Source organism: Prionailurus viverrinus, chromosome C1, assembly GCF_022837055.1.
Source record: "Prionailurus viverrinus isolate Anna chromosome C1, UM_Priviv_1.0, whole genome shotgun sequence".
In the NCBI taxonomy this organism is placed as follows: domain Eukaryota; kingdom Metazoa; phylum Chordata; class Mammalia; order Carnivora; family Felidae; genus Prionailurus; species Prionailurus viverrinus.
In genome coordinates, this window is record NC_062568.1 from 86,580,460 (window position 1) to 86,595,686 (window position 15,227).

The following is a 15,227-nucleotide window of genomic DNA, read 5'->3' on the forward strand; positions in this document are numbered from 1 at the left end:
AATAAACAATATAGAATCTAAAAAAAACCGTAGAGCAGATCAACGAAACCAAGAGTTGGTTTTTTGAAAAAATAAACAAAATTGACAAACCTCTAGCCAGGCTTCTGAAAAAGAAAAGGGAGATGACCCAAATAGATAAAATCATGAATGAAAATGGAATTATTACAACCAATCCCTCAGAGATACATGCAATTATCAGGGAATACTATGAAAAATTATATGCCAACAAATTGGACAACCTGGAAGAGATGGACAAATTCCTGAACACCCACACTCTTCCAAAACTCAATCAGGAGGAAATAGAAAGCTTGAACAGACCCATAACCAGCGAAGAAATTGAATCGGTTATCAAAAATCTCCCAACAAATAAGAGTCCAGGACCAGATGGCTTCCCAGGGGAGTTCTACCAGACGTTTAAAGCAGAGATAATACCTATCCTTCTCAAGCTATTCCAAGAAATAGAAAGGGCAGGAAAACTCCCAGACTCATTCTATGAAGTCAGTATTACTTTGATTCCTAAACCAGACACAGACCCAGTAAAAAAAGAGAACTACAGGCCAATATCCCTGATGAATATGGATGCAAAAATTCTCAATAAGATACTAGCAAATCGAATTCAACAGCATGTAAAAAGAATGATTCACCATGATCAAGTGGGATTCATTCCTGGGATGCAGGGCTGGTTCAACATTCGCAAATCAATAAACGTGATACATCACATTAACAAAAAAAAAGAGAAGAACCATATGATCCTGTCAATCGATGCAGAAAAGGCCTTCGACAAAATCCAGCACCCTTTCTTAATAAAAACCCTTGAGAAAGTCGGGATAGAAGGAAGATACTTAAAGATCATAAAAGCCATTTATGAAAAGCCCACAGCTAACATCATCCTCAACAGGGAAAAACTGAGAGCTTTTTCCCTGAGATCAGGAACACGACAAGGATGCCCACTCTCACCGCTGCTGTTTAACATAGTGCTGGAAGTTCTAGCATCAGCAATCAGACAACAAAAGGAAATCAAAGGCATCAAAATTGGCAAAGATGAAGTCAAGCTTTCGCTTTTTGCAGATGACATGATATTATACATGGAAAATCCGATAGACTCCACCAAAAGTCTGCTAGAACTGATACATGAATTCAGCAAAGTTGCAGGATACAAAATCAATATACAGAAATCAGTTGCATTCTTATACACTAACAATGAAGCAACAGAAAGACAAATAAAGAAACTGATCCCATTCACAATTGCACCAAGAAGCATAAAATACCTAGGAATAAATCTAACCAAAGATGTAAAGGATCTGTATGCTGAAAACAATAGAAAGCTTATGAAGGAAATTGAAGAAGGTTTAAAGAAATGGAAAGACATTCCCTGCTCATGGATTGGAAAAATAAATATTGTCAAAATGTCAATACTACCCAAAGCTATCTACACATTCAATGCAATCCCAATCAAAATTGCACCAGCATTCTTCTCGAAACTAGAACAAGCAATCCTAAAATTAATATGGAACCACAAAAGGCCCCGAATAGCCAAAGGAATTATGAAGAAGAAGACCAAAGCAGGAGGCATTACAATCCCAGACTTTAGCCTCTACTACAAAGCTGTCATCATCAAGACAGCATGGTATTGGCACCAAAACAGACACATAGACCAATGGAATAGAATAGAAACCCCAGAACTAGACCCCCAAAGTATGGCCAACTCATCTTTGACAAAGCAGGAAAGAACATCCAATGGAAAAAAGACAGCCTCTTTAACAAATGGTGCTGGGAGAACTGGACAGCAACATGCAGAAGGTTGAAACTAGACCACTTTCTCACACCATTCACAAAAATAAACTCAAAATGGATAAAGGACCTAAATGTGAGACAGGAAACCATCAAAACCTTAGAGGAGAAAGCAGGAAAAGACCTCTCTGACCTCAGCCGTAGCAATCTCTTACTGGACACATCCCCAAAGGCAAGGGAATTAAAAGCAAAAGTGAATTACTGGGACCTTATGAAGATAAAAAGCTTCTGCACAGCCAAGGAAACAACCAACAAAACTAAAAGGCAACCAACGGAATGGGAAAAGATATTCGCAAATGACATATCGGACAAAGGGCTAGTATCCAAAATCTATAAAGAGCTCACCAAACTCCACACCCGAAAAACAAATAACCCAGTGAAGAAATGGGCAGAAAACATGAATAGACACTTCTCTAAAGAAGACATCCGGATGGCCAACAGGCACATGAAAAGATGTTCAGCGTCGCTCCTTATCAGGGAAATACAAATCAAAACCACACTCAGGTATCACCTCACGCCAGTCAGAGTGGCCAAAACGAACAAATCAGGAGACTATAGATGCTGGAGAGGATGTGGAGAAACGGGAACCCTCTTGCACTGTTGGTGGGAATGCAAATGGGTGCAGCCGCTCTGGAAAGCAGTGTGGAGGTTCCTCAGAAAATTAAAAATAGACCTACCCTATGACCCAGCAATAGCACTGCTAGGAATTTATCCAAGGGATACAGGAGTACGGATGCATAGGGCCACTTGTACCCCAATGTTCATAGCAGCACTCTCAACAATAGCCAAATTATGGAAAGAGCCTAAATGTCCATCAACTGATGAATGGATAAAGAAATTGTGGTTTATATACACAATGGAATATTACGTGGCAATGAGAAAAAATGAAATATGGCCTTTTGTAGCAACGTGGATGGAACTGGAGAGTGTGATGCTAAGTGAAATAAGCCATACAGAGAAAGACAGATACCATATGGTTTCACTCTTATGTGGATCCTGAGAAACTGAACAGGAACCCATGGGGGAGGGGAAGGAAAAAAAAAAAAGAGGTTAGAATGGGAGAGAGCCAAAGCATAAGAGACTGTTAAAAACTGAGAACAAACTGAGGGTTGATGGGGGTGGGAGGGAGGAGAGGGTGGGTGATGGGTATTGAGGAGGGCACCTTTTGGGATGAGCACTGGCTGTTGTATGGAAACCAATTTGTCAATAAATTTCATAAGAAAAAAAAAGAATATTGTTCTAAGTAAAGAAACATTAAAGATTTAAATTATGAACACACAAAAAAATAATAATAAATAAAGGTTAAAAAAAAAAAAAGAATTCCTAACCTGATAGAATTCCTTCGTGGGGAATTTCCACAATTCTAACACTCACATCTCCCCATCTCTCCATTTTCTGCTTTTGGTTTCCCCGAGTTCCCTTGTTAACAGGAAATAAACCATGCTAATGTTTGATGTGAACACAGTGTTGACATAAATAAATGGTTGATGTGGATACAGAGTTTTGGGCAAAGATCACAAAATTTTACAATTCTACAATGGCCAAAGATCTATTGAAACACAGAAAGAGTTCACTACAACTAAAATTTTTAGATCCAGACTGAATAGAGGTTTGGCTTGCTTGATATAATTCTTCTACCTTATTTTCAAAAATACAACTACACATTTTGCCATTTGGGGCACATTTAATTGATAAAAAATTAAAATTTTCTAAAATTTTTCTGGCCAACATCTATTCTCAGAAAGTACTTTGTATTATATACCAGTCACATATGAGAAGTTGTGTTTCCCAATAACAGAATAAGAGCCCTAACTAGAATTTGTCAAATTAATCTACTCTTTGCTGTCTCTGAAGATATCTTGTTTGTATCTGTGAGTGAGAGTTATTGTAAATAATGGTCCTTTCATTCTCTAGTGAGAAGCCTTTTGCTGAATGATCCTTACAAAGTACCTGAAGGACTGAGCTCAGCATATTGTCAAAAAATTTATGAACATGTTCACAATTTGGGGATTTAAAAATATTATCCAACTACTTTTCTTCTCCTAACAGAATGTAATAAAGTAATAGGTAAGAGTTTCTTATTCCTGGTGGTCATAAGTGTTTAATTCTTAACCAGAAGAGAAAAGGACTCCCTCTACATTTTCAAGCTGTTTCAGAAAACAAAACTGAATGGATTTGCTGACAATCTTATGTCCAAAGAAAATGGTAGAAGTCAGTGCATTATGTAATGCAATTTTAAAACCTTCAGTTGTTTATGTGAATTTAATGGTTGATGAGATTTTTTCCCAAAATATACATGAGCATCCACATGACTATGATGAGATGAATAGGCCTAGAACCTGTGGCTTTCTTGACACGGGAAAGGAAATGATTGTAATTAATTCATTTACTTATGACAATTAAAATATTAGCTCAGTTGATTTGCCAAGACTGTCTACAATGTTGTCATTACTTTTAAAATTAGAAAAGAGTAACAAAAATATACTCTGCTGCCTCAGCAGTTTTAGAAGGAAAAAGTCTTAATGTGCAAAAAAAAAAAAGAGAAAAACAAACACCCAGAATGATATAAGCATTTTATATTTTACCAAAAGAAAAAAAAAGATCTGCTTTTCCATCTTCAGCATCCATATCTCTTTTATGCATATTTTATGGAAATTCATTTTTTATGGTATTAAACTTGAAGCATTGATTTTAAGTTTTTAATAGCCACACATATTTTGTTATATTTTACACAGAAACATAATGTATTTAAAAATATAGACCTATTTAAGAGTAGCACTAAACCCTTCCAAATAGATATACTTTCAAGGTTATCAGATGCATCTTGATGCATAATTTGGAGATGAATGTGTTCCCTAACTGCAATTCGACTCTATTTGGGCTGCGGTTTACATAAAAATACAATTTTTAGAGAAAAATCATCATCCTATCCGAAAATGTTTCTGGGGATAGCTTGTTGTCCAGCAATCCATTCCCACAGATGATGGCTGATAAACTGCATATATTTAAAGGCAAGGAATGACACTCTGCTACAAGATGAATTAATTTATCGTTTTCACCTTAGGTGGTCCACTGGTGACGAGGGCTTAGGAACTGGATAGCTTCACTGCAGTTATGCTCCAGGAGAGCAATCTTCATCATTTCTCTTCTACTGCTTTCAAATTACATGGAGCTCTGTGCAGGAATAAACTGTAATGTATGGCTACAGCCCTAAACATGCGTATATGGCTTTACGGTATCATAAAATGAGAATCCTGTGCAGGCAATTATTATTTAAACTGCTTTACTATTGAGAAAGGCCACATGCTACATCTACATTTTTAGCTCTTTTACATAAAGATTCACCAAAACATTACTGAGAGTTAACGTGTTTCTATTCAGGGGATAGAAACAGGTATGGATTAGTTATTGAGGGGAAGATGCTCTATTGAGTACCTGACAAACTGGCCTTCAGTACAAATAACTTTATTATCTCACATAACAAGAAGCTCAGGGAAAGGGTGTGTTAAAAGGCTGGTTGATCCGGTGGCCCAAAGGTGGTATTAAGGATCATATTTCTTTTTGGCTCCTTTCTTACCATTGTTCTTGGAGTGTTGTAATCCTCAGACTAGTTTTGCTTATTGTCAGAACATGTCTGACCCAACACAATAAAGGCAGACTCTTCCTTCTTTACCATCAGTAGGAAAATATTTCAATGTTAAATATTCATCTTTTTCTTCAATCTGGTTGAGCCTACATTAGTCTCATGTTGACTCCCTATCCAATACAGGTTGTGCCCTTAATGCTTTAAAGTTACTGGGCTCTGTTGCTAAAGTGCTATCATTTGAAGAAGAATGAATAGTTGGATAATATCAGGGTGCCTGTCAGTAAAGAATAAGGGGAAAATGACTGCCCTCATATGAAATCAACAGTGTCCACAAGAAATAACCAGGACAGACATGAATACCCAACTCAAACAAGTCATGTGCTATGAACTCGACTGATCTCTGGCAAATTATCAACCCCTGGAACTCATTTTTCATCTGCAAAATAAAGATTAGAATGTTGTCTTCTTAGCATGGTTTTGATGATTAAAAATAATATATACGAATCATTTAGCACAGAGCCTGACACATATAAAGGTACGAAAGTACATGCTCAAAAAAGGTAGCAAGAAGGAGAAATTATTGCTGTTGTTTTTGTTACTAGTGTCATGGGCTGTAATAGGGATGACCTGACAGCTGGCATACAGCTAGTAGAGCAAATTTATTCCAAGGAAAAGCAAATGTCACTCTCCAGAATACAACTAATTATCTTGTAAAGATGTTCATCAGGATCTACTGAGACTTAACCATTTAGAAAATAACTATATGGATCCCGTGACAGCAGACGTCACTTCAGAAATAAGTCAGGGACTCCAGGGTTGTCACAATGCCAGCCCTCATCCTGGTTCTCCATCCTGCCTGGGATAGGAGGGAATAGAGAGGCTTAATATCTTCCATGGGTCCTAAAGCTAAATAGGGTAACATGATGATTTCTTACGGAATTCTTCTGAGCTAACAGTATATACATGTTCCAATAGATCATTGCAGCTTTTCTCTTATTTTAGGGCAAAGTGAGTCTTGATGGTGTCTTAATTGATACATTCATAATTGGTTTTTAATGCAGTTTTAAACCTGTGAAATTCATTCTAATGGTATAAATCTGTTATTCTTTCCTACTACAAAGTGCTACCTATCTTTCTTTACAGAATACAGTTATCTTCCAAAAAACTTTCTGTTTTGATTGCTATAGGATGCATTATATAACTGATTCTTATGCCAAGAAGGTACAAGTTAATACTTCAATATAAATATAAATTATTTCCCAGACAATGACTCATTCATGGTTTAATTCAATAGATCTAAAATGTATTTAAAGCCTGTCTGGCTACCTTCCTGCAAAATGCTGTAATCATCCTTCTAACCCCTTCTTTTTCTTCCTATTTTTATCTCTTTATTCATATTTCAAGGTGCAGTAGTGATGTACGTCTTCCTCACTCTATCTGTGAGGCAGCAATCAAGTGCAGGTGTATTGATTAAATTAGGCTGTCATGAGGAAGAGGCAGAAGAATTTTATATTTATTTAAGTCTCTCCATGTACTAATTCTGCCTGCCACTGTCCTCCACAGAATGTTTTCTTTGGTTTCAGTAGAGAAAACATAAGTTTCAATGTATAAATTAAATTTTGGGAACAATAAATTCATAATTGTTTCTTTAAAAATGGAATATCACGTATTTGGTGACGGGGCAGAGCAAATGTTTGTGTTTAAAGGAGTTGTTTTTGAGCATTAATAAAACAGGGAGGGAAATTGAAATATATTTAAAGTAAATTTACCTTACTTTTGAAAAGATTTAAAATTTAAAATACAAATAAAACATAATTGATAAAGCATACAAAAAAGTTAAAGGTAAATAGGTCAAAAACCTGAGCAAAATCTGTACTTACCATATGTCTTACTGACCTTGGGCTGCTGTAACAAAACACCATGGACAAGGTGGCTTTAGAAACAGCCATTCATTTCTCACAGTTCTAAAGGCTAGGAAGTCCAAGATTAAGGTGTTCCCAGATTCAGCCCATTTCCTAGCTTTCCACATTCTGGTTCTGTCTTCACATGGAGGAAAAAGTGCTAGTGACTTTTTCCCTTCTTGTAAGGGCAGCAATTCTATCTTGGGGATTCCCCCCAGCTCTAAACCTAATCATCTCTCAAAGGCCCCACCTCCTAATAACATAACATTAGGGGTTAGGGCTTCCACATATGAATTTCAGTCCATATACACTGTGACACAACAATTTCATGACTAGATGTTTATGCAGAAGAAAAATGATAAAGTTATGTCCATACAAAGATTCATGCATAAATGTTTATAGCAGCTTTACCCATAATTGCCAAAAACTAGAAGCAACTCAAATGTCTTCAACTGTAGAACATATGAATAATTTCTGATACAATCATAAAATGATATACTAATCAGCAAGCTATTGATTTCTATAATAACATGGGTGCATTTCAAAAGCATTGTGCTAAGTGAAAGAAGGCAGACAGAGAAATCAACTATGTGCTTCTGTTTAGGTGATGTCCCAAAATACGAAAAATTATAGGGAAGAAATCAGATCAATAGTTGCCAGAAGCTGGGGTTAGAAGAGGGAATTAGCTGTACAGGAGCACATAGGAAATTTGAGGTTGATGAAAATATTCTATATGTTAATTGTGTCAGTTGTTATATGACAATAAAAATTCATCAAAATTCATGGAACTGTTCACCTATACAAAAATTATTCCTCAAGAAACACAACATTGACAAAAAACCCTGGGCTAACATATTCAAAGGATGCCCTTAGAAAATTCCTTTGAACAGACATAACTACCACCCCAGTTATTCGTTAATGGTTAGACATTAAAAATTAAATAGAACCCTAATTTTTGAGTGCTGAAACGACCTATACACTGGTTTCCACTTGTGAGAAATATCATTCTTATGACCTGGTTGTCTCAGAACTCCAGAATTTCCTTAATGAACTCTAGGGGTTGCCTTGGGCATAGGCAGAATATTCTAGCTGCATGACTGTGTATTGAAGAACCTCAAGCTCAGCCTATTCAAAAGTCTTCCCCCTTGTTTGCCAATGGGCATGAAATTTCCATCAGTATCTCTCTTTCAGATTAAGGAACTGGAACAAGAAACTGGGATAGGAACTTTGAAGATGATATCAAGGTTAACACAACTCATTGAGAAGCCACAGGAATTAATGAGACATCCCAAGAGAAGCATGTTAAAGGAGCATTCTAACACACATCTGTCTTGATTCTGATCTTCTCTTTTCACTGAAAGACACTATAACAGAATTAAGACAGAGGTGATTAAGAAGAGGGATTTTAAATGGTGGCTTTGCCCCTTAGAGCTCTGCTCTGTTAGTCAGATTCCTTAGCTACTTTAGGTCTCAGTTTCCTCATCAGTAAAAAGGAGAAGAATAATATTTAACACTCAGAGTGGTTTACAGAGCACACACACATACTCACCTTATATGGTTAACATTCAGCGCATATACACATAGTAACTGACACATAGTAAGTGCTTAGTAATGGGAGCTATATTAACAGTTATTATTACAGCATCCCTTCCCAATGTAAGCCTTTTTAATGTGTAAGACAGTGTTCAATGTTGGTGTAATAACAAACCTCCTCTACACTTAGTAGCTTAAATTAAAAGGTGTTTTATTATTATCAGTTGGGCAGTTCTGTGGCTATGTACCAGGCTTCACTGATCTAAGCTGGGCTTGCTCTTGTATCTTTGGTCAGCTGGCAGAGTATCCGGGAACTGGCTCTCATCAGGGATGACAGTGGTTATTGGGCCTCCTGTCTCATTATCTAGCAGGCTAGTTTGGGCTTGTTCACACAGTGGAGGTAGCTTCCCAGGAGGTTAATAAAGGGAAAAGCCTCTTGACTTCTAAGCTCATAACTGACATAAGACACAGACTAGCCCCTTCTCTCCTGATGCTTACTGTTAATATTCTTTAGTCTTCAGACATCCCCAGTTTGTTTTTGTTTTTGTTTTTGTTTTTGCTTTTTTTCTGGTTCTGTTTCATAACAGATTCCTAAGCATGTCTAATAAAGTGTAGCTTACAGCCCTCATAAATAGCAGCTCTAAACAAAAATACTATGCATAACAGATACCTAGGATAACAGTCATGTACCTTGCATATTAATTGATCAGTAGACTTGACACTTCTCCACTGAATCTCATAATTCCTTATCTACCATCCCTTCTTTCATTATATTATGGTTGTTTATTTATACTCATGACATGACATATTATTTCTGGAAGATAGGGATTCAGTTTTATGCTCTTTATATCCTCACTGTCTGGTACATATCTGTTAAATAAACACTATTAGAATGATCATGTTGCAAGCAAGAGAGATGACTTCGATCAGGGATTATCAAGGGATAGGCTAAGAATTAAGGTGAATCATGAAGTCTGGGAAAGAATTCTATTTGGAGAAAAGTTTTAGTGAGCATTCCCACCAACATGAAGGAAGCCTGGAGTCAGAAACAGACAATGGGGATAAAACAAGCAAAGAAGACTCATTTGCTTGGCTGGAGCAAAATATGTGCCTAGAGCATTAATGGAAGTTGGGACTAGAAATAAAGTCAGAAAAAGAATGCAAAGAGCCCCAGGTTAAAGAATTTACTTTAAATCCATTTATTATTTAATTAATGAGAGATAATTAACTTATTAATTAAATAATGAATGATAATTGAGCCATTAACTCTCATTGCCCATTAAGTTTATCAGACTAGTTAGACTTTACCTTGATAAACAAGGACATGGACAAATTAACCACAGATAATTACACTCTGAAGGGGGGTGACATTGATGAAAAGGGTCAATACATAACATTTTGTATAGAAAAGTCAAGTTCCTGTGGATTATGAGAGTCATTAGGAATACCTACAAACTTCAAGGACTTAAAGAGAGAGCAGATATTGATAGAAAGGTAAGTCACAGATTGTGAAGATCCTTCATACTGGAGTCTCTGAAATGTACAGGCAGGGTTATGAGGATATATTCTCAACCAACATTAAACACAGTACACATAAATTTCCCCTCTATTTCATTGACCAGAACTTAGTTGCAAGGGCTCAATATCCTGCAAGGAAGCCTGGGAAATGTAGTCCTTTTTTGGCTTATCCAACTTTGATCGCTGAAAACATTATACAAAAAGTTGCACAATATAGTTCAACATTTTGTGCAGGGCACGATGTAACAGTTAGCAAGGTATGCTCCATACATACAAGTGTTTTTTTCAAAATATTTAGGATTATCAGGTTTACTTGTGGCAAATAACAAAAGGGGAAGAGAACCATCTTACAATGTTTGGAGGAGAGAGAGTAGGACAGTTACAAAAGTAAAAACAAAAACAAAATCAAAACAAAACAAAACAAGACAAAACAAAAAAAAATGGTTTCATTTAGTTGTCAGGAAGGAGTGAAAGATGGACAGGCACTCCATTGGGTAATCCTTTATGTAGGGGTCACCAGGAGATTCAATAGTATAGTTCACTCAGTCTATCACACAAAGTAACCCCTGCCTCCCATTCTATCATAACAACTTAGCATATCTTAACTTTTGTCTTTTCTCTTTATCCTTGCTGCCTGTTAACCATTAACAAAACACAAAGTTTTGTGTTTTGTTATTTATTTTAGCATAAGAGTTACTCGTGAACTTAAATAATCCCCAAAGAACAGGATTTATTTACCCCTCAAGGACTTATTTATTAGTAAAAGCTAATAGAAGCGTATTTTGGTTATGTTTTCATATTAACAAATCTTGGGTATAAGCTGAAATCCAAATATATCTTCAAGACTTTATTTTCACTTCAACAACCCAAGACATATTTTTTCCTCAAACCTGGACTATTGACAGAATTGTTTCTTAACTGGTATCACAGTCCTTCACACCTTTAATATTTAATATTTATACAAGCAAAGCAGCATTCCTAAATCCTGCCTGCCTTATGTCATCCCTCTGCTCAAATTTTAATGGTTCCCTTCTTCCTAAAAGAGACATATTAAGCTCTTAACTTTCCATTTAATGCTTTCCAAATTCAGACCCTAAATGTATCATTGCCTAAGCCTTTTTAGCCAGACAGGTTGATCTATCCCCAGACATACCTTACTCAGCCTTTCCCTTTTGGTTTTATAGGTGATTCCGTTCTTCCATCTTTTTCTATCTTATTCCTACCAAATCTAGAGGCCTCTGTAGACAGCAAATTTCACTTTAAATCAGGGCAACCTCATGAATCACCTTTCAATAAATGGGAATTCAGCCTCTGTCTCTTTCTGTCTTGTCGCTAGTTCTGGAAAGCAAGCCTCCTGATTCTACAACTGATCCCCACATTGTTTCTCAGTTCCCATTAATCTTTCCCAATAGAGTGGTATATTCCTGTGGATTTCTTCCCAGGCCGGAACTGGAATCCTAATGCTGAGCCTCAGTGCACTAAGGCCATTTACCTACTGTTTTCAGACTTTCTTGTCATTGACTTCCAGCTGGCTAGCCTAGGATGATGAATGCTCTTGGACCTAACTGCTGGGTCATCCATTAATGCAGGTAGGAACCCCTGATACCAGAAACTTTTCTGATTAATAATTCATTATTGTAGCTTGCTGTTTGGGTGGAAACAGATCAGTGGTGGGTTCTGCCTTGAGGCTAGTGTCTAGGGGGTAAGAATATCTTAGCAATGTTGTAAGCATGAGGTAAATCCTAGGAGGTCAGACTTAGATAGCATTCCATGAGGACTCAGGAAGTTTGGATGGGATGAGTATGATGTTAAAAAAGAGAATATAAAAGAACTGGGTTCTAGAAGTAAAACTATAGAAAGAAGCAGTGCAAAACTAACAATAGCTAACATTTATAGAGGGCATTCCCTTAGCACAGGCACTTCTAAGCTCTTTATTTACATTCACTTACTTACTAACCACAAACATCCAATGAGGTAGATTCCATTATTATGCACACTTTCTAGATAAAGGAGATGATACACAGAGGTTAAATAAGTTGCCCAAGGACAGACACACAGTTTACAAGTGGCAGAACTTGTGTTTCAAGCAAACATAGTTTGATTCCAGAAACTTCATTCTTGAACATTATAAAATACTGCCAATATGTAAAGTGCAACTTCTCAATTTTGTTAAGTACAAAACTTGGCAATATTATGCCTATAATAAAGACTCCCATGATGCCTGTTACTGTTGTTGCCCATTAAATAGTAAATACCAATTATGTGATGGATCAGTTAACATTTTAAAGCAAAGCTTCACTTTAGCTTCATTAAGTTTATTTTGAAGAAGACATATTAATGACTCTTTCTTAAGAAATCCTGCTGATTATCCTAATCCACAATTTTATGACAAGAAGTAATTGAGCATTAGAGAAAGGAACCAGAATGTATGGAAAATTTACATTGGAGATAATTTTAAGATTGTGGACAGAGCTGATGCCACCAAGGCAATAACTGAGGCCTTTCAGCTTGGAGAGGACTACACAGTAGTGTCCACTGTTGTTGCAGGATTTTTTTTTCTATTTACCTCAATGCCCAGGGTTCATTGTCTCATCGTTTTGAAGAACGAAGGGATGAAAACAAAATAAAATGAGAAGCAGGCAAAAATTTGTTAGAGTATAAAATAAGATCAGAAAATAAGAATAGTATGAAAACTCTCTTTGCAGAGAGTGGGTATTCAAAAGTGAATGCCCTTGACTACAGGGAAGGGTCTTTGTTTTATGAGGTTTTGGTCTTCATCCTCCCTTTCCCTCCCCCCCACCTTCCTTCTCAGGTCCTACCCTTATTGGCTTGATAGCTCTAGGTGCTGGCTTGTCCATTCCTGATTGGCTTGATTCCATTGTATGAATATGTCATTTTTTCATGGGTCATATGTTTTATGGCCTACTACTTATCATTAATTAGGTCTTCTGTCAAATTCCTGAGCAGAAGCTGAGGGGAGTAGGTGGTGTCTGTTACATTCTTAAGAGGAACCTTATGCCCAAGGGGGTTTGCTGCGGTCAGGCACTTCCAGCATCATTCCAAAGTATGTGTTTTTCCCCACCTAGGGACCTCAGGTCCTAACCTTTCCCTCTCTGCCTACTGAATCCTATCTTTTCCTATCATATTGTGACAGGTTTTCAGCCAGGTGGATGGACAGTGGGTCCCAAGATGGAGCAAGGGCTCCCAGGTTCAGCCATGGATCTATACTACCAAACAAAAAAATAAGAAATACCTAGAAGAGAGAATCATGAAAAACAGGAGAGGAAAGTGAAAGGAGGATGGTCACAGGATATGGGTGGCTTGGAGTGGGGCTCTTAGTCCTAACATGACACTGTTTGAGTTATATTCAAGTACATCCTGAGCTTAATCCTGCAGCTGTGCTGAGAATCTCTGGGAGCCTATTCAGAAACCCTAAGAAATTACCCTTCTTCCCTGTGTCACAACAGCTAAAGGAACAGGGAATTTTTGTTATATGAGTAGATGCCTTTATCATTAACTCACCTGAAGTCGATTTAGATTGTTATGTCACTGATACTATGTCAGAAGCTTTACATAAGACAGCTAACTTAATTCAGTAACTCAGAACAAAACTTATCATTTCTTGATTTTTAGTGGGGAGGAAAAAAAACAAGTCTCAAAAAGTCTAACCTTTTAAATATTTGTTCTAACATTTCACATCTGGCGTAAGTAGTGAACCAAAACTTTGAACTCAAGGCTGTCCACATCTTGTGCTTTCTGCTAAACTCTGCTTCTTTTTACTCGAAGAAAAGAAGTACCATTGTTTTCTGTATGCAAATCAAGCTTCTCCTCTGCAAAGAAGTTGAATTGCTTCAGGGAAAAAAGAGTAAGCAGAAAGTACACTCCTCTGATTAAGGGTAGAAAAATTGTAGGAAGAAGTTACCTCCTCAGTGAAAGGACCCTCCAGTTATCAGTTTTTACTGCCTTGGGGAGAAAAACAAAGGCAGACATAACCTATTTGTGAAGGTATTCCTTGTCACAAATGCAAATGATTTGGGTCTACTCATGAATAATATGTGTCCAGTGTGTGTGTGTGTGATTGTATTTCCCTGGGAGGAAAGGATAAAGAAAACTATACACATGTGGAGAGAGAGTAAGTGTAAAAGTGACTAGTCACCTGTACACTGTAACCTGTACACTGTAAAAGTGTAAAAGTGACTAGTCACCTGTACACTGTACTATTTTTAATTATTATTATATGCAGTTCATTGCAGAGTTTTCTGTCCATTGAATCTTTGGTGAGGGTCAAGTTACATGCATTACAAAAAAGGCTGGGATTTATAAGTTAGGGGAAGGGAGAATAATTGACAAGTATTGAGCATCTATTCTGCTCTGTCCTATGTTAGCTGTTCTCCAATGTGAGACAGCCAGGATTTAAATCCATGTTTGGAAAAAAAAAATTCATGTCAATCTTTCTCCAAAGTTCATCCTCTTTCCACTAAAGGTAGTTTGTAGGTCCTTAAACATATATCATTTCAGGTAGACCAAAATATTCAATCTACTCATACTAAATTACTGAAGCAATCACCTATTTTCTGAGTTTGCCTATAGTGTTCTTACACTTCAATCCATCAATTATAATGTTTCTAAACTTAAATGCTCCTAGTTTTCCAAAAAATAAAATCCAGAGTTCCCAGTCTGGTTCCACTGAAGCTGCCTAATTGTACCTTCCATTTCTTACCACCACTGATCTCCCATCCCAGCTGATCTCTTGACATGTCTGTTGAGTACAAACCATGCTTTTTTGTTTTTGTTTTGAACATTTGTTCTTGCTACACGAACAGTCTGGGTTATATTTTTCCTCTTTCAAACCTTTGAGTTCAGAGGACTATTCCCAACCTTGATACTTACTGCTTTCA